Consider the following 24,056-nt stretch of genomic DNA (forward strand, 5'->3'; position numbering starts at 1 on the left):
ACTATGCCATTTTATATAAGGGACACAAACATTCAAGGAATCTGGTATCAATGGGGAACTGGAAGCAATCCTCTTTGAATATGGAGGGCTAACTCTATAAAGACCTGACTTTATAAAAATACTGGTTTTGTTTTTCTGCTTGTGTGTGCAATGCATATAAAAAACTATATAGATTTAACCAGATATAATAAATGATGTAATTTAACAGTTTGTAAATGCAGGTGTGAGTGTGTGAGTGATTGGGTGAGTGAGTGACACTGTCCACAGGTGAGAGTGTGTGACACTGTCCACAGGTGTGAGTGTGTGAGTGATTGGGTGAGTGAGTGACACTGTCCACAGGTGAGAGTGTGTGAGTGACTGGGTGAGTGTGTGACACTGTCCACAGGTGTGAGTGTGTGAGTGACTGGGTGAGTGTGTGACACTGTCCACAGGTGTGAGTGTGTGAGTGACTGGGTGAGTGTGTGACACTGTCCACAGGTGTGAGTGTGTGAGTGACTGGGTGAGTGTGTGACACTGTCCACAGGTGTGAGTGTGTGAGTGACTGGGTGAGTGTGTGAAACTGTCCACAGGTGTGAGTGTGTGACACTGTCCACAGGTGTGAGTGTGTGAGTGACTGAGTGAGTGTGTGACACTGTCCACAGGTGTGAGCGTGTGAGTGACTGGGTGAGTGTGTGAAACTGTCCACAGGTGTGAGTGTGTGACACTGTCCACAGGTGTGAGTGTGTGACACTGTCCACAGGTGTGAGTGTGTGACACTGTCCACAGGTGTGAGTGTGTGAGTGACTGAGTGAGTGTGTGACACTGTCCACAGGTGTGAGTGTGTGAGTGACTGGGTGAGTGTGTGACACTGTCCACAGGTGTGAGTGTGTGAGTGACTGGGTGAGTGTGTGACACTGTCCACAGGTGTGAGTGTGTGAGTGACTGGGTGAGTGTGTGAAACTGTCCACAGGTGTGTGTGAGTGACTGGGTGAGTGTGTGAAACTTTCCACAGGTGTGAGTGTGTGAGTGACTGGGTGAGTGAGTGAAACTGTCCACAGGCGTGAGTGTGTGAGTGACTGGGTGAGTGTGTGAAACTGTCCACAGGTGAGAGTGTGTGAGTGACTGGGTGAGTGTGTGACACTGTCCACAGGTGAGAGTGTGTGAGTGACTGGGTGAGTGTGTGACACTGTCCACAGGTGTGAGTGTGTGAATGACTGGGTGAATGTGTGACACTGTCCACAGGTGTGAGTGTGTGAGTGATTGGGTGAGTGTGTGACACTGTCCACAGGTGTGAGTGTGTGAGTGACTGGGTAAGTTTGTGAAACTGTCCACAGGTGTGAGTGTGTGAGTGACTGGGTAAGTGTGTGAAACTGTCCACAGGTGTGAGTGTGTGAGTGACTGGGTAAGTGTGTGAAACTGTCCACAGGTGTGAGTGTGTGAGTGACTGGGTAAGTGTGTGAAACTGTCCACAGGTGAGAGTGTGTGAGTGACTGGGTGAGTGTGTGACACTGTCCACAGGTGAGAGTGTGTGAGTGACTGGGTGAGTGTGTGACACTGTCCACAGGTGTGAGTGTGTGAATGACTGGGTGAATGTGTGACACTGTCCACAGGTGTGAGTGTGTAAGTGACTGGGGGAGTGTGTGAAACTGTCCAAAGGTGTGAGTGTGTGAGTGACTGGGTGAGTGTGAGACACTGTCCACAGGTGAGAGTGTGTGAGTGACTGGGTGAGTGTGTGACACTGTCCACAGGTGTGAGTGTGTGAGTGATTGGGTGAGTGTGTGACACTGTCCACAGGTGTGAGTGTGTGAGTGACTGGGTAAGTGTGTGAAACTGTCCACAGGTGTGAGTGTGTGAGTGACTGGGTAAGTGTGTGAAACTGTCCACAGGTGTGAGTGTGTGAGTGACTGGGTGAGTGTGTGACACTGTCCACAGGTGTGAGTGTGTGAGTGACTGGGTGAGTGTGTGACACTGTCCACAGGTGTGAGTGTGTGAGTGACTGGGTGAGTGTGTGACACTGTCCACAGGTGTGAGTGTGTGAGTGACTGGGTGAGTGTGTGACACTGTCCACTGTTGTGAGTGTGTGAGTGACTGGGTGAATGTGTGACACTGTCCACAGGTGTGAGGGAGTGAGTGAGTGACTGGGTGAATGTGTGACACTGTCCACAGGTGTGAGTGAGTGAGTGACTGGGTGAATGTGTGACACTGTCCACAGGTGTGAGTGTGTGAGTGACTGGGTGAGTGTGTGACACTGTCCACAGGTGTGAGTGTGTGAGTGACTGGGTGAGTGTGTGACACTGTCCACAGGTGTGAGTGTGTGAGTGACTGGGTGAGTGTTTGACACTGTCCACAGGTGTGAGTGTGTGAGTGACTGGGTGAGTGTGTGACACTGTCCACTGTTGTGAGTGTGTGAGTGACTGGGTGAATGTGTGACACTGTCCACAGGTGTGAGGGAGTGAGTGAGTGACTGGGTGAATGTGTGACACTGTCCACAGGTGTGAGTGAGTGAGTGACTGGGTGAATGTGTGACACTGTCCACAGTGATAAAGTGCTCAGAAGATGAATGCATGAATGTATGAGAGTATAATGAGCCAGTAGCAGCTATAGCTGATTCCATAATCCTTTATGTACAAACACTATAATTATAAACTATTCAAAGCTACTTCATCCAAAGAAGCTCCAGAACACAAGTCATTTTTTGGTGGAGAGGTAGAGCACTGTTATCATCAGCTCCAGAGTGAAGTGAGAATGAACTCAGCAGCACAAACAGAACAGGGAGTGTGATCCACTTGGGGTAAGAACCTCTACGCTTTGCTCTGCACATGAAGAGAGTGACTGAAGAATGAGATAAGCATGGGATAGAGGAACAGCCTCATATTACTCCAAAAACAGGAGCACAAGAAGCCCATCCAAAAAAAAAAAAAAAAAAAATGAAAATGGTGAAAGAACAAGGGAAGCTGGTCTCGGCCCGTCGTCTTGTGCTCCAGGCTACAGAGGCGAGAAAGAGGGAGAGGCTGGTATGTAATGGCTGCAGCTCGTGTGAAGCTGGTAAGCAACAAAAGAAGGAACGGCTATGGTCTTGAAATCTTTCATTTTTTATGTATTTGATGTTTTTAGGGTGCACAGGATTAAAATCCTGAACAAAAACAGACTTAATTAACTGGCCCCTCCCGTGGGTGAGATGGCAGATTAAAAGGAATTTAGGAATCAGAATCACTTTATTGGCCACTGTGCTTGCACACAAAGGAATTTGTTCTCAGCATTTAACCCAATCCATGCAGTGAAATACATATTTACACACACACTAGTGAACACTAGGGAGCAGTGAACACACATGCCCATTGCAGTGGGAAGCCCTAGCGACGGCGAGCAGTTGGGAGCTAGTTGCTGAGTCTGGTGATTGAACCAGCAGCCTTCTGGTTACACGCCCAGTTCCCTAACCACCAGGTCACCACTGCCCCCAGGTGTATTTGGTGTATTTTGTAGTATCATTTCTCAAACAAATGGGGCGGCACGGTGGCGCAGCAGGTAGTGTCGCAGTCACACAGCTCCAGGGGCCTGGAGGTTGTGGGTTCGATTCCCACTCCGGGACTGTCTGTGAGGAGTGTGGTGTGTTCTCCCTGTGTCTGCGTGGGTTTCCTCCGGGTGACTGTCTGTGAGGAGTGTGGTGTGTTCTCCCTGTGTCTGCATGGGTTTCCTCCGGGTGACTGTCTGTGAGGAGTGTGGTGTGTTCTCTCTGTGTCTGCATGGGTTTCCTCCGGGTGACTGTCTGTGAGAAGTGTGGTGTGCTCCGGGTGTTCCGGTTTCCTCCCACAGTCCAAAAACACACGTTGGTAGGTGGATTGGCGACTCAAAAGTGTGTGTCTGTGATGCCCTGTGAAGGACTGGCACCCCCTCCAGGGTGTGTTCTTGCCTTGCGCCCAATGATTCCAGGTAGGCTCTGGACCCACCGCGACCCTGAACTAGATAAGGGTTACAGATAATGAATGAATGAATGAATGAATCACAATTTAATTTTGGGTTGTCTTATTCATCTAAAACATTGAAGGTTACTTGTATTCTCTCCCCCCTCTCTCTCTCTCTCTCTCTCTCAATTTCTCTTCCTTAATCTCTGTCTCTCAATCTGTCTCTATCTAGTGCTAGTGAAGGCTAGCATGTGCTTTATTTGAGATGCTCGATGTACTGGTGCGAGTGGATCAGACACAGCAGTGCTGCTGGAGTTTTTAAACCCTGTGCCCACTCACTGTCCACTCTTACCTCACTGGTTTAAAAAGTATAGATGTGTGAGATGTAGCTGTCAGATGGAAAGGGATTTATTAGAATAATATGTTCAACTTATATATCGCCTTTGACAAACCCAAGGATGCTTTACATAGTCTGCACAATATATATATATATATATATATATATATATATATATATATATATATATATATATATATCATAAATAAATTATGATTATTCCAGAGAATTAAAAAGAAAGATCTGCCACCTACAGTTGAAGGTCTAGTTGAAGCAACAGCAAGAAGACTGGAGTTAGAGGATCTAAGGATATGCGTAAATGTAAATGTGAAAGACGCAGATACACTGACTGACTTACATGGGGCTCAATTGTAAGTGTTGGGTCAAGGAGAAACCCGAGGCTTTTCACAACAGGAGCTGGCTTGATATCAACGCCATCAGTATCATCTGTAAAGTATGGTACACAAGAGAAGTAAAACTTTTATCAGTGTTAAGTTTATATAGTTATTGTGAAGCCCTGCAATACATAAACTCTCAGGGCATGGGCTGATGCTGAGGGAGTGGAGGTGCTGATATAGACTTGAATATCATCAGCGTAGTAGTCGAATTTAAAACCATGATTACGGATGATGTGTCAGAGTGGAGGAATATAAATGATAAACAGAAGAGGTCTGAGAACAGATCCCTGGGGTACACCGTGACCTACTGGGGCCATATGAGATTGATGAGAACCCAAAGTAATGCACTGATGTCTGTCAGTAAGTTATGATCGTGGCCACTGAAGGGCTAGGCCAGTTATGCCAACAGATGACAATCTAGAAATGAGGAGATCATGATTAACGGTGTCAAAGGCAGCTGTTAGAGCTAAGAGAACCAAGATGGTATCTGTAGACAGCAGCAAGTCATTGACAACTCTTACCAGGGCAGACTCAGTACTGTGTAGGGAGCGAAAGCTGAACTAAAAAGCCTTACATAAATTATTAGAGGATAGAAAGTCATGCAGCTGAGAGGCTACAACTCTGTCCATGATTCGTTTATCAGTGGACACTGGATGTTGCTGGTTGGTGGGCTATTCTCCATCCAGCAGTGACACTGAGGGCTTTAAAAACTCAAGCAGCACTGCTGTGTCTGATCCACTCTAAACCAGCACAACACACACTAACACACCACCACCACGTCAGTGTCACTGCAGCGCTGAGAATGATCCACCACCACATCACACCTGCTCTGTGGGGGTCCTGAGCGCTGACGAACAGGGGGAAAGATGGGTAACAAAGTATGCAGAGCAACAAATGGATTAAACTCTGTAACTGTAGAAGTACAAAGTGCTCCTGTGTTGTCAGTGGAGCTGAGAGAAACAAGGAGGTGGCTTTAATGTTATGACTCAATTTTACATGAGAGGGAGAGAGGGAGAGAGAGAGAGAGAGAGAGAGAGAGAGAGAGAGGACATGCAGAAGCCAGGCAGCAGACAGGTCAGGGCAGTAGCTGTCCCTGAACGAGACGTCCCAGAGATCTCCCAGTGTTGACTTGCCTTCACGTGCTGACAAGAAGAGCATCTCTCTCTAATCCAACATGTCTCAGCGTGGAGCAAGGACATCCAGAAAAAGAGTGGTTGTGGAGAACCGGCCTCCAACAGCTATTTTGCCAATCCCCTGGAGGACAAGGGAGGGATGGGTGTGAGGGTGAGAGAGAGAGAGAGAGAGAGAGAATGTCCAGATGACAAGGCAGCAGTGGAAAATGTCTGAAGCTGCGGTTTGAGTGTGTGTCAATGAGTGTGGCATGAAGAGCACCAGGTTCAGAGAAGACCTGACGGCATGTGAACACACTGTCATTCCCACTGCTCTCGGTCTGGAGATGACACATGCTAATAAAGGTGGAGGACAGCTCCATGAAGGACACTCTGCTCTCTACAGTGTCACCCAGACAGACACGAGCGCAAAGCAGAGGCAGCTCTCTCCATATCAGAGAGAATTTTTTAAAGGGCCCAGAATGGCCTTCCAGAAAATGGGCAGCACAGCAAGAGTGACCACAGTCATGGTCAGAAGTTCCTTCTGAAATGATTGGTATCGGTTTCTCCCTCTTTTTGACAGAAACAGCCACCTCTTTCTCTTTTGGGAAGGCTTTAGACTAGACACTGGAGCACTGCTGTAAGGATTTGATGGTAATGATGAGGTGTGGCACTGGTGTTGGTGCTAAAGGTTTGTACAAACACAGTTCCACGACAAAATAATAGTTGGGTTTATGTACTTCATTACTGTACTTAAGTACTTTTTAGGTATCTCTACTTTACTTGAGTATTTCCATCACCAATCTGTTTTACTTTTACTCACTAAATTTTAAAGGAAAAGTTTGTACTCTTTACTCAAAACATTTATCAAACAGACTTATTACTTTGGTTTCAACTATCTGTTTATGTATCTAGTTTATCCCGTCTTATTTATGTATTTTTAATCAGGCAGTTCAGTTCAGGCACCCAATGATGAGCAAATCTGAATCCTATTGGACGTGAAACAGAGGAGGGGCATGATGGGAGCAGTGTAAACATGATTGGTTACTTTCACAGCTTACAGGCCCCAGCAGTGAGTGTGTGGGAAAAGGAAACGGGAAAAGCATATATGATAAAGGAGACTTACAAAGGGAGCAACAGCACTGAGCCAGCGGTTAATGTCTGTGATGCATCTGACAAAAACCTGCATCTACAGCCTTAAAGGATATTTTGATCTGGCTCAGTCAACCAACACATCACCAATGAAGTGTCTTTTGTGTCTTCCAAAGAAGCAGGAGCTCATGGTATTTTAGAATGTGGCAATATATGTGTAAGTGAGTGGGTGTTTCTTTGTGTGGATGTAAAAATATAAAGATGTGTGAGGTTATGGTTGTGTGTGTGAGGTCCTGCCTAAAAGAAGTCCTGTTAAAATATCGAACCAATTTTTAGAGAATTAAACTTTTTATTTTACTTCAAGTAAATGTAGGATTATGTACTTTTTTGTATTTGAGCAGAAAAAATAGTAACAAGTCTACTTTTATTTTATTTATTTATTTTACTAGATTACTACTTACTTAAGTGTTTACATAAGGAAAATCATGAAAGATTGTAAGACATGTTAGTGTGTAATCCAGAATGTAAAACTTTCACACTGAACGCAGGATGTGCTGTGCTTGCTGTTCACGCCAGTGCAAACTTCATTTCACAACACTCACTCTCCTCTCAAACATAAAGGTGGGTGGACCTCCTGCTGTGCGAGAGACGGTTCAGAAACTCAAAACACTGGCCTTTTATCCACGTTGGAAGGAACTACAAAACAGACAATTCTTCTGCCGCATCCCTATCGGCTGTGTATAGCTTTGTCTGAAATGCAGAGTTCAAAAGTGGAAAGCATTTGAACTTTACAGACCCTGTGTTGATGAGTTAGTAGTGCAGTAGTACATTTTACACATTCTATGTGAAAGCAACTGAAATCTTGACTTTACACTATGACCTTCTCAAGTAACCCGGATTCTCATTATTAGAACCAAGGTATCTCAGTTTGCCATCTGTGTAGACAACAATGGAAGCACCACTACACTACATCTGGCAGTGTGGCCAACAGATAGATCCATCACAGCAGTCACCCGGGAGATTCCACGCCATGTAAACAGGGGCAACCTACTTGCAAACTGCTAGTTACTGTTTCTTGTGAAGACTAAATTTTCTCACAACTCATCCAAATTATTAAGCTCCATTTAATCATTTTCAGATGAGCAACACTTGGGTAAAGGCTATGGTGGTTGCATCCCCATTCTGTCATTGTTCGAGCAGCATCTGCCTCTTGCAGAAGGCGACAAGTGAGATACTGAGCCGTCTCATGATTACTACATGAGGAGCTTAAGTAGGATGACAACTGCAATGCCATTCTGCATCCAGAGACATCCAGGCCTCCTTAATCTCTTCAAGGTATGCAGGTGAGAAATGGAAATGCTCCTTACTCTTTGCATGATGAGCCTGTAAACGATGAATATCATCGATTGCCCATGGTTCAGCACCGTCTTGATGGTTATGTTCATATATCTATTTCTGAACTGACATATCCTCAGCTGGTATGGGTATTATGTAGCTGTTTCTTTGGCCAGGCTGGACAAACAGGTCTCTTTTCATAAAAGTTGCGAGAGGCCTGGCGGCAATTTATCAACCCACCGGTCTGGAGTGAGCTTCAAAGACTTTTTGGCCATTCAGGGGGCATGAGAAAGTTCACATGCTGGAATCTGCCCTACTTGGGTGCCCTGGATAATTCGGCACCATGTCTGTGTGTTTTTTGCTATTCAGAAAGCATGCAGTATGGGAGTTGGTTATATCCCCCTTTGTGAGATATGAAATAAATGATGAAAGGAAACGCAAGATTATGAGCCTAACCCCAGATCTCTGAAATTAAACTGAGGTATCTCATCAAACTTCCCTCTTTAAATTTCACAGGAGGAAGGGCATATTTGAGCATAACTCATGGTTTATACAGGGGGCGGAGCTCCCAGATCTGCCATGATGGAACTGTCAACTGACGTACTACCAGACATTGTATCGGTTCTTCCATTGTCAATCACACACAGGTACCTCACTTCAGATTCAGTAGAACTGGGGCTATTCAAGTAACCTACCCTCCTCCAAAAGTTACATAGTACAGTTTCTGCAGTGCTAAGCCCAGGGTAGCAAAGTGGCAGATTCTCTATTCTCCCTATTATAGCTCAGTAATGAATCACAGTGATGTTGAAGCTGTAAGCTGAAGCTTTTAAGGTAAAATATACTATTACTGTTAGTGTTTTTTGAAGGTCTGATGAAGGACCATGATGCAGAAAGCACAAACAAAAACACACCATAATTAACTGGTGAAGATAACAGCTTCCAGAACTTTAAACAAATAAAGGAGAAGAAAACTTTCATGGCCAATCATGTCTCTTTTGATCATCTACATTTGGAAAAAGGACAAAAATTGTGTAAATTGGGGATTTTTAAAACTATTCCTAAATTCACACCTTCTTCTAAAAGGCCCAGCGGTCAAATGAGGTCAAAATGAAGCTGTTCAGTCCATTTATTCATGTTATTTTGCTTCAAGTGCTGAGTCCAGAGCTCATCAATCTTCACCTTATATGACCAATGGTGTGTGGACATCTGCTTATCCAACACTTCTTCTCAAATGCAGGACATTCAGAGGGAGTTGTGCTCCTATGCTGCAGACACCGCATATTTGGAGAGAAGCAATGTAAAGCTTTACTGTGAAGGTCTGATGGCAGCAACCCTAGAGCATCAGTGAGGTCATACATCTATTAGACTTCTATTTAGTTTGTCATAACTCATAACTCATCCCAAAGGTATTGGATGGGGCTCCATTATTCCTGACCTCAACATGTTTCCAGTGCTACATAGCCCAATATTGGCAAGCTTTTGTGCCTCTAGCTCACAATTGGCACTTGGCCGGTTGATCTGAGGCCCGTGTGCAGCTGCTTCACAGCATCCAGTTTTACCTCCTGCTTTTCTGTGGAGCTGGAGAACTTCACACGCAGCTGGAGGTCTAACTGGGTTCCAGTGCTCTTCATTGCTGAGATATGAGATGTGTTTGCAGCCATTACACAAAAAGCTCTGAGGCTTGTTGTGAGTTTGTTATTCATTTAGAGGTGGCTACGCTGGCTAAAGCGTACAAATTGTAAAATAACTGCTGTTCCGTGCCGACCCACGCAGAGAGGTTTAAGTCTTAATGCTGAACAAAGAGGCAGTAATAAGTAAGGTTGGCTTGCTTTTAGAAATGTCAGTTAGCTTTATTTCCTTTTATTTCTCCCCCTGGAAAATCCTCAGTGTTTTTCTATGGGTGGGCGAGGGCTCCCTGGGACGCAGCCAGGATCTGTGAATACAGGAGTGGGAGGGAGTTTGAGCTGGAAGGCGGAATCAGTGGGAGAATCGGAGTGTGTTAACACAGCTCTATAAGTCTCTTCTCAGCGGTGTGTGTCCAGAGACTTTCCAAGCAACTCTGAGGTTCTTGTTAATGCTGTTGTGTCGCGGTCTCCGCTTGAGCCTCGCTCTAGCAGAAATCTTTACTCTACACCAGCCATCGACAACCAGCAGAGCTCAGTGTGGACCCGGGTTGACTGACAGCTCCATTTGGATCTGTGACAAATTTTTGATAAGCTAATTGTACATTTATTGAGTGAGAGGGATGTGAAGGTGAAGACAGTGCGGTCAGTTCACTAGAGAGAGAGGGATGTGAGAGTGAAGACAGTGTGGTCAGTTCACTAGAGAGAGAGGGATGTGAGAGTGAAGACAGTGTGGTCAGTTCACTAGAGAGAGAGGGATGTGAGAGTGAAGACAGTGTGGTCAGTTCACTAGAGAGAGAGGGATGTGAGAGTGAAGACAGTGTGGTCAGTTCACTAGAGAGAGAGGGATGTGAAGGTGAAGACAGTGTGGTCAGTTCACTAGAGAGAGAGGGATGTGAGAGTGAAGACAGTGTGGTCAGTTCACTAGAGAGAGAGGGATGTGAGGGTGAAGACAGTGCGGTCAGTTCACTAGAGAGAGAGGGATGTGAGGGTGAAGACAGTGCGGTCAGTTCACTAGAGAGAGAGGGATGTGAGGCTGAAGACAGTGCGGTCTGTTCATTTGAATGCATTTTAGTAAGTGGACCTCATTAAAATTGAATGCCCCTGCTGTGGATGTTTCAGTATTGAGTCTACAACAGAAGAGTATTCAGCAGCTCATGAGCCAACTGTCCTCGTGGGTGAAGTGAGTGCGCTGCTCTGATCAGATGGTAGAGTTATGTGATTACATAGTGTATTAGGTTATTTGACGTGAAGCACCTCATGGAACTGGTTTCTCATTCACTTACTCACTCACGTTTAACACAATTCTCACCAGGGGGCACTATTCAGTGTTCACAGACATTGAGGCTCTATTGACAGTGGGTGTTCACACTTTTTTGGAACTTTTCTGAGCAACTCTTTGATTTTTGTTTATCCTGGTCTGCTGCCCCGTGGATCTTTCTCCCCGAGCCTCTATCCTCGGTTAATATTCTCCACACTGCTTCCCTATACAGCACTACCAGATAAAAAGCCTCTCACTTCTGCTCTCTTCTACCTGACACTGTTTGAGTGTGTGTGAGTGTGTGTGTGTGCGGGGTGGTGGGGGGAGGGTCACAGGTATTTAGTCACAAGTATTTAGTGCGATTATTAATTAACAGACACCTGTTGTGGAGTGAAGAGGACAGTTTTTGGAATGTACACACAATCAATCATTTACTGACCCACATGCCCCCTCTCCTTCAGAAGAATAGCGCTGATGTTAATCCAGACTTCATCTACTTTTTGTGCAGTAACAGCCTATTCTCATTGCTGTGAAGATTTGATGGCAACTTTGTAAACACAACTGTGTTCAGTTACTCAAGGTGGATAATCACTTCTGATCACAGAAGGTATTCCAGGTGGAACTCGATCACCAAAAATAGCACCGTTCCACAGATTCCAAGACTTTAGAGGGCATTAACCTTTAAGCACATGTGTAGCCACTCCAGAGAACCTCATTCTATTGTTCAGTGCATGGGCATAATAGACGATCTATGTCAGTAATGGGAGCAACTTATGGGACCACCAACTGAGTCACGCAGATGTTAATATATAAGCCAGTAAGAGTAGGGCATTCGGCAGCTCATGAGCCAATGGTCGTCTTGGTTGGTGGTCTCTGTGAATTTCATTATGGTTATGGGTAACCCTAATAACCCTAGGAACAGCAATCTCTCTTCCCTCAACAACTTACAGACCCCTTGTATTTGTGTGTATGTGTGCTCATAAACCCAAGTGCACTAATGTGTGTGTTCACTGCCACAAATGGGTCAAATTGGGAGGCACGCTTCAAGCTGTACTGCTCCTCAATGACAGTTAAAGCATGTTTAAATATTTAAGCTTCAGCGATGACCAAAAGAACAATTTCTCAAGCAGGTTGCGAAGCACAAAAAGTGACTGTGTGTAGAGTAGAACTGCTACTCCTTCATGCAGAGAGGAGCCAGTTGAGTTGGTCCAAGCATCTGATCTGAGCTCCTGCTGGAGGTATACCATGAAACTCTGAGAACACCCTGAGTTGGACCCAGGACTGAAGGATTACATCTCCTGACTAGCCTGGGAAAGCCAGGAGATCCCCCAGGAGAAGCTGGTGGCAGTTGTGGGGAACCAGAAGTGGACCAGAAGATGATGATGAGGTTAAAATATTATGATCATTTCCAGATGTGCTGAAGATGAAACCGATGTGAGCTTTTACTTCATGACCAGGTTTGACTGCATACAACTTTGATGAATAAGGGTCATTACAAAAACCCCTCACTGAATTAAAGTGAGCTTGTTCTTATTTCATTATCACTCAGCCCTGATAATAGTTCCAGCTCCACTTCTGGGCAGTCTTTGTGGGCTTTTCTTTATTCGAGCTGACTGAGTAGACATCATAGTACAATGAACTATCAGACTGTCCGTTTATTCTTTCGCTCAATGGAACCAAGCCATAAAAGTGTAATCAGTTTTCTGGGACCGTGCGCTTATAGTTCATTTACAACTACATTGTTATGTGATCATCGTCCTAAAACAAAACCCTCCTCTGCTGCTTTAGTGAGATCCAGTAACATCATGCAATTTTAATTAGAATAAAAAAAGCTTTGAAGTTGAGGTAAAAGCAGCAGCCCAGAGAACTCCACCGCTGGCTCTGGACAATGGTTCAGGAAGGATATCAGTGGACAGGACACGACTTTATCGATTGCAAATGGACTGGCTTGTGAAAAAAAAAAAACTTTGAAATTCTTTTAAGGTGAGACATCTTATTGTGGAGACCATTAATAATGTATACTTTCACAGTTGTAACAGAATTCAGAAACACCACGGTGTTACTCAGATAAATCCGTGTGCAATAAACCTAGCTGAGTGCATGACATAAAACAGAAAACATCAATATCTGTGGATTTAAGGTAGCAGAGGATTTAATGTAATTGGATTTAAGGTAGCAGTGAATTTAAGGTGCTAGGGTTTTACTTTTACAGGCTTCAAGCAATTTATTCTAACTTTTCAACTACCAGGCTCTTCTAAGCCAAATTAAAGTTTGTTTAAAAACTTTCCCTATCTAGATAAAGTCTTTTCTTTTCTATTTCAAAGCTCAGAAGATCTCTTATTACACGTAAAAGAGAACATATTGTGAAATGCTCACTGGTTCAATACATTTGACATTCACAATTTTAATCAAGGTGGCGCAGCAGGTAGTGTCACACAGCTCCAGGGACCTGGAGGTTGTGGGTTCGATTCCCGCTCCGGGTGACTGTCTGTGAGGAGTGTTGTGTGTTCTCTCTGTGTCTGCGTGGGTTTCCTCCCACAGTCCAAAAACACACGTTGGTAGGTGGATTGGCGACTCAAAAGTGTCCGTAGGTGTGAATGTGTGTGTGTCTGTGTTGCCCTGTGAAGGACTGGCACCCCCTCCAGGGTGTATTCCTACCTTGCGCCCAATGATTCCAGGTAGGCTCTGGACACACCGCCGCACTGAACTGGATAAGAATTACAGATAATGAATGAATGAATGAATGAATAAATTTTAATCAAAAAACATGTTTGCTGCTCTCATGTCTGGAAACCGTTAAAATGTATTTACGAAGCCTCTGTGTCAGTAAATGAGTAAAAAGCCCAGTCTGGTATTCTAGGCTTTCTCTTTCTCTGCTCACAGCAGAGAAAACGTATCTGGAGGTTTTAAGACCACGGAGAGACCTTTAAATGTTGAAAAGCACAAACTGGGATGAGGATGTTGCTGTATTTCTGCTCCATAGGTGGGTATTAGTGACTTCAGATTACTTTAGGTGGAATGTCTCCAAATTCAGGAAATGGCTACCTGCATGAAACGGCCCCGCCCACTTGTCTGAGTCTGTCCAATCACACCTGTTCCATTGTAAAAATGCACATGCTTAATTTAATTTGTTCCTTATTATATTGCATCTAAGAAAACAATGACTTTTTCCTTTTTATAACAATCAGTATATTTACATTTATAACGTTTGGCTTAAGCTTTTGTCCTTAGCAACGTAAACCTGTAATCAAGTTTCACAGGTTAGTGATTGCGGCGTTAGGACTCTTACTGCACTACTACGGTGTGTTTATCCAGGTGAGGAACTTAACCGTGATGTGCTGTGTAGAAATCAGTTACTCCTCCACAACACCAGCCACTGCACCAGACACCAATATATCATTCATCTACAATTTTATACACTTCTAGTCTGACTGATCATACTGCTTCTAGTAGAACTTAAAGCTTGTCTAAAATAATAAAAGATTTGACAGTCTCTACAGGTTGGTCATTAAGAAAGTGTGTTTGTAGCAGCTTTGTGACAGATATAAGCTCATGTGATCCAAGATATAAGCTCATGTGTCTTAAAATAGCCCTCTAATCAGTTCCAATAATAACAACATTTTCTTATACTTAGTTATACAACTTTCAGATAATATATTACCTATCATGAAAACACATTTTCAGCTTGCCTTTGGGTGAAGAATATATAAATGTACCTTGAATATACACAACTGGACCTTAAGACAACTGCTGAGGTTTTGAAGGACCTTTCCGTGCTCTGTCCCTTTAGAGAAATCACTAACTCTGTAGGACTTATATTGTTTCTGAAAATTTAAATTAGGCTTTTATGGGATGATTATGGGTCAGACCTTGTTTTAATGCCCCATGTCTGTTATAATGTTCTTATGAACAAAGTTTATAATGAGTTATGAACACTGATATAACTGGACAGAGAACACACCACACTCCTCACAGACATTCACCTGGAGGAAACCCACACAGACACAGAGAGAACACACCACACTCCTCACAGACAGTCACCCGGAGGAAACCCACACAGACACAGAGAGAACACACCACACTCCTCACAGACAGTCACCCGGAGGAAACCCACGCAGACACGGAGAACACACCACACTCCTCAAAGACATTCACCTGGAGGAAACCCACACAGACACAGAGAGAACACACCACACTCCTCACAGACAGTCACCTGGAGGAAACCCACACAGACACAGAGAGAACACACCACACTCCTCAAAGACAGGCACCCGGAGGAAACCCACGCAGACACAGGGAGAACACACCACACTCCTCACAGACAGTCACCCGGAGGAAACCCACACAGACACAGAGAGAACACACCACACTCCTCACAGACAGTCACCCGGAGCGGGACTCGAACCCACAACCTCCAGGCCCCGGAGCTGTGTGACTGCGACAGTTTATATATTATAATTTTAAGCTGAAAGAATACAAAATAAAATTATTATTAAATATTTATGGACAGTTCATTAACAAACTAGAAGTTAATACTGAAAATGAATATTAAATTTTGAAATGGCTTAATTCTTTTATATTGACATCTACATCCAGATATAACAGGTGACTAATGCATTAAAAATCAAGTTAAATCTCTGGATGTAGAATATTTAATTTCTGGCAAACCTTTGACATAAAATAAGTACATTCTTTTTTTCAGTGTAGTGCACAAGAAGGTCCCCAATCATAAGTGTTTGTTAGAGAGGCATACAACCCAGCAACATTGAGCTGTGTATCAATGGAACAGTGTTTTCCAGCACCTTGAAAAATGCTTTATTCACTATGCACTAAGCTTTATTTTTAATAATTATTACAGATGCAGATTCATGTTCAGTTAAAAGCAACCTAACTGTGATATTACTATGTAACAAGTTACGAAATGTTGTTATTACTAAAATGGACTTCCCTTGTGTGACCCTCAGTAATTTTTCATCTGTCCAAAGCCAGGAAGCCAGGACAGTGTTCTCCTCCATGCGTGTTGAGCTCCAGCTGTGTTGAATTAGCATCGGTTCAAAAAGAAGCAGTGACGGGCTTCACATGTTTCGGGGTAAAGCAAGTGCTCTGACTCTCAAAGGCTGTGGGTGCTGTGTGTGATTTATGGAGGCCTTAGTTAACGGGGGAACTGTTGATTATTAGATTGAGGAAAAAAAAATATACAAATATTAAAAAAAAATAAACACAAATACATAAATCAACAAACAGAGCATGAAGGTGGTGATGCCCTGCCTCCTGAGGGAGGAAGAGCAGTGAGCTGATATTTTTGGTGATGGGAGGCACGTTAGGCCATGTTTTCACCGTCTCCTCTGGAAGCTGGTGGGGGTGAGATTTAAGATGAGGCCTCTGCAGCTGTAATTGAATGCACAGAGGAGAAGGAGAGCACTTCCTGCCGGGCAGAGAGGACTCCGTGATCTATGTGTGCTCAATAAACTAGTAATTAATACTTAATGGACTGGTACCGAGCTCCAGCACAGGATTATGAACACCCTCATGTGAAGAAGCAGGATGGAAAATTCTCTCGTCTGTTCATTGCTCCATGACTCCTCTGCTCTTCCTGTCTGTGTCTGTATCTCTGTTCATCTCTCTATTCCATCTGAGATGGATAGACAGATTTATAGAGTGAGAGAGAGAGTGAGAGAGTGAGAGAAAGATGGGGGATGACAGGGGAAGAGTAAAAGAGATAGAGCCAAGGAGAAGGACAGCAGGAGAGCATGAGATTGAGGGAGATATGAACAGTTATGTATTCATTTTATAAAAAGGAGATGGAGAGAGGGAGAGAGAGAGAGAGAGAGAGAGAGAGAGTTTGTGATGACTCCACGTCAGTATTAAATCCTCTCTCTCTCTGGAGATCAGATTAAAGAGGTTTGGAAGGAGAAGGTTTCTGAGCTCAGCTCCACCGTGGGGGGCAGCAACGAGGAGGGATATCTATAGCCCACCACATACACACACACACACACACACACACACCACATGCTTTTGACAGTCATATTCTTCAAAGTTTGATAAAACAAAGCAATTTGATTCCGCAACTCAACATTTCCAGAGTGGCCTTGTGAGAGAGAACGAGTCCAGCTCATCTGAGTGTGAAGAGCCCAGAAACATTCGGCAGCTCAAGGCTTTCGACTGAGAACCGAAGCGAGCCGAGGAGTCAGGAATAACAGCTTCAAAGCTCATCAGTCCTAAAGTTCTGTTCTGACAGCTGGAGGATCTCGTGCAGTACGCAAATAAACTGACACATCTGCACTGTAAAACCTGACGAGTTAACTGAACTCAAACGGTTTGAGAAATCAATTCCGTTGATCAATTAAAGTTTAATAACGTAGGCATTGGAGTTAAAAATAACACCCTGAACTTCTAAAAAACAACTCACTTGTAAGAAGTTATATGTGGGTAACTAAGTTATGTGAATTAAGTGAACTGTAGTTACTCTACAGGGGTTGGACAATGAAACTGAAACACTTGTCATTTTAGTGTGGGAGGTTTCATGGCTAAATTGGAGCAGCCTGGTGGACAATCTTCATTAACTGCACATTGCACCAGTAAGAGCAGAGTGTGAAGGTTCAATTAGCAGAGGGTAAGAGCACAGTTTTGCTCAAAATATTGCAACGCACACAACATTATGGGTGACACACCAGAGTTCAAAAGAGGACACATTGTTGGTGCACGTCTTGCTGGCGCATCTGTGACCAAGACAACAAGTCTCTGTGATGTGTCAAGAGCCACGGTATCCAGGGTAATGTCAGTGTACCACCAAGAAGTACGAAACACATCCAACAGGATTAACTGTGGACGCAAGAGGAAGCTGTCTGAACGGGATGTACGGCAGCCCAAATCAAGGCACCTCAACTCTCCTGTTTCCACCAGAACTGTCCGTCGGGAGCTTCACAGGGTCAATATACACGGCCGGGCTGCTGTAGCCAAACCTTTGGTCACTCACTCCAACGCCAAACGTCGGTTTTAATGGTGCAACGAGTGCAAATCTTGGGCTGTGGACAATGTGAAACATGTATTGTTCTCTGATGAGTCCACCTTTACTGTTTTCCCCACATCCGGGAGAGTTACGGTGTGGAAAATCCCCAAAGAAGCGTACCACCCAGACAAGTGATGCGTGGGGGTGGATCAGTGATGGTTTGGGCTGCCATATCATGGAATTCCCTTGGCCCAATACTTGTGCTAGATGGGCGCATCACTGCTAAGGACTACCGAACCATTCTGGAGGACCATGTGCATCCAATGGTTCTAACACTGTGTCCTGAAGGCGGTGCCGTGTATCAGGACGACAACGCACCAATACACACAGCAAGACTGGTGAAAGATTGGTTTGATGAACATGAAAGTGAAGTTGAACATCTCCCATGGCCTGCACAGTCACCACATCTAAATATTATTGAGACACTTTGGGGTGTTTTGGAGGAGCGAGTCAGGAAACGTTTTCCACCAGCATCACGTAGAGACCTGGCCACTATCCTGCAAGAAGAATGGCTTCAAATCCCTCTGACCACTGTGCAGGACTTGTGTATGTCATTCCCAAGACGAACTGACGCTGTATTGACCGCAAAAGGAGGCCCTACACCATACTAATAAATTATTGTGGTCTAAAACCAGGTGTTTCAGTTTCACTGTCTAACCCCTGTATGTTCGAATGACTTAAAATCACGTTACAACAACCCTTTTCCTTCATCTTTAACTAAAGCCTCACTCTGCCCTGGTCCCTCATCTCACAACTCTTATTAATCTATCACTCTGTACTGGTCAGATTCCATCTACCTACAAAATCACTGCAGTCACTCTGGCTCTAGTGAACTTCCATCCTATCTCTAATCTTCCTTTTCTGGCCAAAGGCCTAGAACATACTGTTGCTAGTCAACTTCAAAACTATCTGGGAACTAACAATCTCTTCGAACAATTCCAGTCTAAATTCCATCCCTTCCACAGCACTGAGAACTACCTTAATACAAAATATTGAACGATCTTCTTATAGCCGTGGATTCTGACTCTCTCTCTTTTATTATTAGATCTAAGTGCAGCATTTGACACAGTAAGTCACCCCATTCTTCTATCCACGCTGCAGGGCATCGACGATTCCACCCTGGATTGGTTCACTTCTTATCGAACTGACAGAAAACTGTTCATTACCCTTTGGTCACACTTCTTACATTTCTCCTGTTACTTAAGGGGTACCTCACGGATCAGTCATTGGGCCCCTTCCTTTCATTATTTACATGCTTCCCCTTTGACATATCTTGTGTCATTTTAATCTTGACTTTCACTGAAATGCATATAACATCTAAATTTATTTTACTACTAAATCTATTTAAAACTCATTTAGAAATCTGTTTATCAGAAATCAGGAAATGGATGAATCACAACTTTCTCATGTTAAATAGTGACAAGACTGAACTCTTGCTAATCAGTTCCAAATCAATTCTCATAAAAGTAGGTTCCCTTTCTCTCTATATTAATAATTCAAGTGTATCTCGTTCTTCCCTGGTTTGTAATCTGGGTGTCATCCTCGACTCAAATCTTGCTCTCATCAGTTCTATAATCAAAACGTCATCATTTCATCTGTGTAATATCTCCAAAATCAGGTCATCTATTTCTCAATCTGCCGCTGAAATCCTTATTCATGCCTTCATCTCCCGTTTGGACTACTGCAACTCTCTTCTGTTTGGCATCTATGGTGATCGTGCCTTCTCTAGATCTGCTCCATGACTCTGGAACTCTTTTCCCTCTCTGGTCCAATACTCTTCAACTCTCTCTATATTCAAATCAAACCTTAAAAAATATTGTTTCTCCCTCGCTTATATACTCTAACATAATCTATTCAGGCTTATTCTGTACTGTCTGTTACTCTATGACTATTTAAGCATCTTTGAGTTTTTGAAAAGTGCTATATAAATGTAACATATTACTATTATTAGATGTTTCTACTTAATTACTACGTAATGTTTGTACATTAAATTTACAGCTTCAGAATCATTGTGATTCTCCACTGACCTTTAATAGGGAGACTAGCGTCTCTGTTGATGGTACTCCAGGCTCAGAACAGCAGAAACTGCACTATGTAATTTGGAGGAGGGTAGGAGTCCCCCTCTGCCTCCCCATAGATTTCAGTACAGTGTTGTAAACATAAATTCCACTTGGGTGAGCCCCGGGAGCAGAAAATACAAATGTTACCTAGTGTTCCTTTAAACCAGTGAATTATTACAAATTAATATCACACATTTCTAATAATTAATACCAGCAATTATCAAGACCGCAAATGCTTATACCACAGCTCTGAATGAGTAACAGTTTCACTGGCTTTCAACCAACAACACGCTGTACTTACAGCAGAGAAAGCGACAATTTGCTCTTAGAGCTTTTCACATCAAGACCAGGCAATGGATCCTTTTTATTTAAATTGTGCGCAGTGTGTGATGAGTTGTGATGTGTTCAGGGGCTCTCAAAAGACTGCATCCAGCCAATCAGGAGAAGATCAGATGTAAACAGACGCTCACCAGGAGATTTTAAGGTGGACTGACTGACTATATGAAAACACATAGTTGTAGCACTTGAATTTAACTCCACCCACAGAAACACAAACACAAGTAGATGAACTCGCACAACAACTACAACTTTTAAGATGGAAAGAGAGAAGAAGCCAGCATAGCTTTTTTTTTTATTCTCCATCTTTGTTTCACTTTAAATGGTGCAGCAATTTAGATCCAGGCCCCTGTAACTGCTTTATTATTTAAAGTGGAACGAAAATGTCAAACAGGCTAGTGTTAATGTAATAGTGGCAGCTTTTAAGGTGGAACTGGAAGTACATTGGTGTATTTGTGTGAGATTAAACTGTGCTAGATAGTGTAAATTATCAGCATGTGTCGACTTTTCACTTTTCTGCTTCAAAGTTTGGTACCCGCCCATTTTTCAACATAGAAAAATGCGGAGAAAAAAAAGAAAAAAAAATAGTTCACTCAGTATAACTCATTTAAGTTATGCTAATTTAATTGTGGGCGGCACGGTAGAGCAGCAGGTAGGTGTTGCAGTCACACAGCTCCAGGGACCTGGAGGTTGTGGGTTCAATTCTCGCTCCGGGTGACTGTCTGTGAGGAGTGTGGTGTGTTCTCCCTGTGTTGGCATAGGTTTCCTCCAGGTGACTGTCTGTGAGGAGTGCGGTGTGTTCTCCCTGTGTTTGCATGGGTTTCCTCCCACAGTCCAAAAACACACGTTGGTAGGTGGATTGGTGACTCAAATAGTGTCCGTAGGTGTGAGTGAATGTGTGAGTGTGTGTGTGTTGCCCTGTGAAGAACTGGCGCCCCCTCCGGGGTCTAATCCCGCCTTGCGGCCAATGATTCCGGGTAGGCTCTGGACCCACCACGACCCTGAACTGGATAAGCGGTTACATATAATGAATGAATGAATGAATAATTTAATTGTTTCATTAAAAAGTCCATTTAGGTTTTACAGTGTGCTAATAATATTCTGTATTATACTCCTCCTGTAACCAGTGATCTCCGCTACTACCTGTGGACACAGGCTTTATAACCTCTACAGAAATCCATGAAATGAATAGGGACACATAAATGGGTCAGTGTTTCCCATGCCCATTGCCAGCTGTCATATTGAAGGATATAAAGCCCTCAAGTATATGACTGTGTTGTGACAGACCTTCAGATGCTCATCACAGCAATGGTCCAACATCTAGTGTAAAGCCTTCCCAGGGAAGTAGAAGCTGTTACAGCAGGAATAAGCAACAGACACTTGAAAAATACCCTTTGTTTCAGAAGAGACGTTGAATGAGCAGGAGTCTAAGGTAGAGGTAAAGGTGAGCTAACGTTGCTATGCTTCAACTGATATCTTAAGACTACATCTCTTGACAGTATATCCCTGAAAGGAGTGAGATGTATCCAGTGTGGTGGGTACATAGTACACAGTAAAAAGTGCATCAGGGTCAGCAACTCTCAAATATATTTCATATTACTTTCTGTTATAAAAAAATCAAGATAGGAACTCCTAATATGGGCAAAAAGTATGGTAAAGAGGCAGGATACAAATGCAAGTTGGTTATCTTTGCCAAGTCCATGATGAAAACAAACCAAAGAGTAAAGGTAACAAAGTCCTGGGATAGACAAAACTACTTTTGGGAGTTTCTAATTCCTGTGTCCACTCCTCCCTCGGTGGTCCACCTTGTAGATGTAAAGTCAGAGACAGTAGCCCATTTGTTGCTGCACAGTGTGTGTTGGTCCTGCTCTATGCCTTCACCAGTGGACACAGGACACCACCCACGGTGCCCTCAGGCCAGTATCACTGACGTATTAAAAAGATCAAGGAGCACTGCTATGTCTGATCCACTTGTAACAGTAATTCCAGTGGAATTACTTCCACTTCTACAGCGCTCTTTTCTATACCCCCAAAGTTCACATTGGTGACTCGCCTCAGCCTCCACCAATGTACAGTCTCCACCTGGATGATGAGACTACAGCCGATCTGCTCCTGTCCCCTCACCACGCAAAAGTTGATAGGTCGAGAGGACATGAGGGGGAGTGACAAGAGCCTTTTTATTTGAAGATGAGGATGGTCTGGAGGACAGAAGGGTCCAAAAGGGCAGATTTAGCCAGACATTGGTGTCACGCCCTGACTCACTCTGTTTAGGACCTCAGTTTAAATCTCATTTGAAGAACAGCTGTTTTTTTTTTCTCTGTACACTGTCCCTGTCACTGCACCCAGACATTGGGATCCACATAGAGTACAAGCACAGCTCCAGCAGCCACCCCAAACTTTCCAAGGAGGAGGTTTTCCATTCAAATACTGGCCCAAACGGCCTCTGAACTGACTCTGACATATATATTTTGCACTGTATATGGATTTCTGAGACTTGTCTAGATTGAGCAAAAACGTATGCAGCCAGGAACATACAAGAAGCTGAAGCAACAGAAATATATAAAATGATGAGGAACAGAAAAGTGTAGGAGTAAAGACCCAGATATCAGTGAGCAGTGTCGGCTCAGTACGGCCCGGAGCCACAAGAAGTTTGATAGACGCAGCTTGAGAATTATGGCAGAACAGAACAGTGGAGTAAAATGAGTGTCAGAAGAAGAAGATTAAAATAGACAGATCATAGAAGAAGTGAAGAATCAATGAAATAACAGTGAAACTCCAGAGAACGCTGTTCGAAGCATTACAGCTCAGTGCTGAGGGAGCTTTACACCTCACTAGCAGACACTTGGCTTTGGGCATGGTGACCTCAGGTGCACCAGTAGTTGATAAATCATCAGTTGTTTATATATAATCTACCATGTATCATTCACTCATTCATCTTCTGAGACCTCTTCATCCTAATCAGGGTTGCTGGGGGTCTGGAGAATACCTGCAGTCATTGACTGCAAGGCAGAAACACACCCTGGAGAGAGCACCACACACTCACCTAGTCACCCTGGGACTCAGAGACCCTGCAGCAGTGAGGCAGTGACCCCACCTGCGGCATCACCGTGTCCCAAAGATAATTAAACACTGATATTAATGAGAGCTCAACAGTGAGAGGGTTATGTTTGGACTGAATCGATTTCTTATGCTCATTAGTCCTCGGAGATAAGATGCCTTACTGGCCATAAGCATTAGAAAGCAAAGTAATAAAATATAAACAAACCATTTAGGTACTTCAAATGCTATTCTTCATGCTATTGATTGTAGCCTCTTGCACCCAGGGCTCTGCGAACGCTCTGACAAGGCAACAACGATGATGCTCCACAGCCGGCTTTGATCTCAGTCTAAGGTAATTTGAAAGCTCTTACCGGCTTTAATCAGCGTGAGGATTGGTTTTAAAGATCATGGTCCATTACACGGAGCCGGTGATGAGAACCCACATCTGATCTGAGATCAAAAAGGAAAAATGATGAAGCATTTAATGAACAAATTTATTTAGCTTCAAAAACTAACTATGATAAGAGGTATCTTCACTCAGTACAAGGCCATAACAGAACTGGGCAGTTGTTCTCCT

Source organism: Hoplias malabaricus, chromosome 9 (genome assembly GCF_029633855.1).
Source record: "Hoplias malabaricus isolate fHopMal1 chromosome 9, fHopMal1.hap1, whole genome shotgun sequence".
Lineage (NCBI taxonomy): Eukaryota > Metazoa > Chordata > Actinopteri > Characiformes > Erythrinidae > Hoplias > Hoplias malabaricus.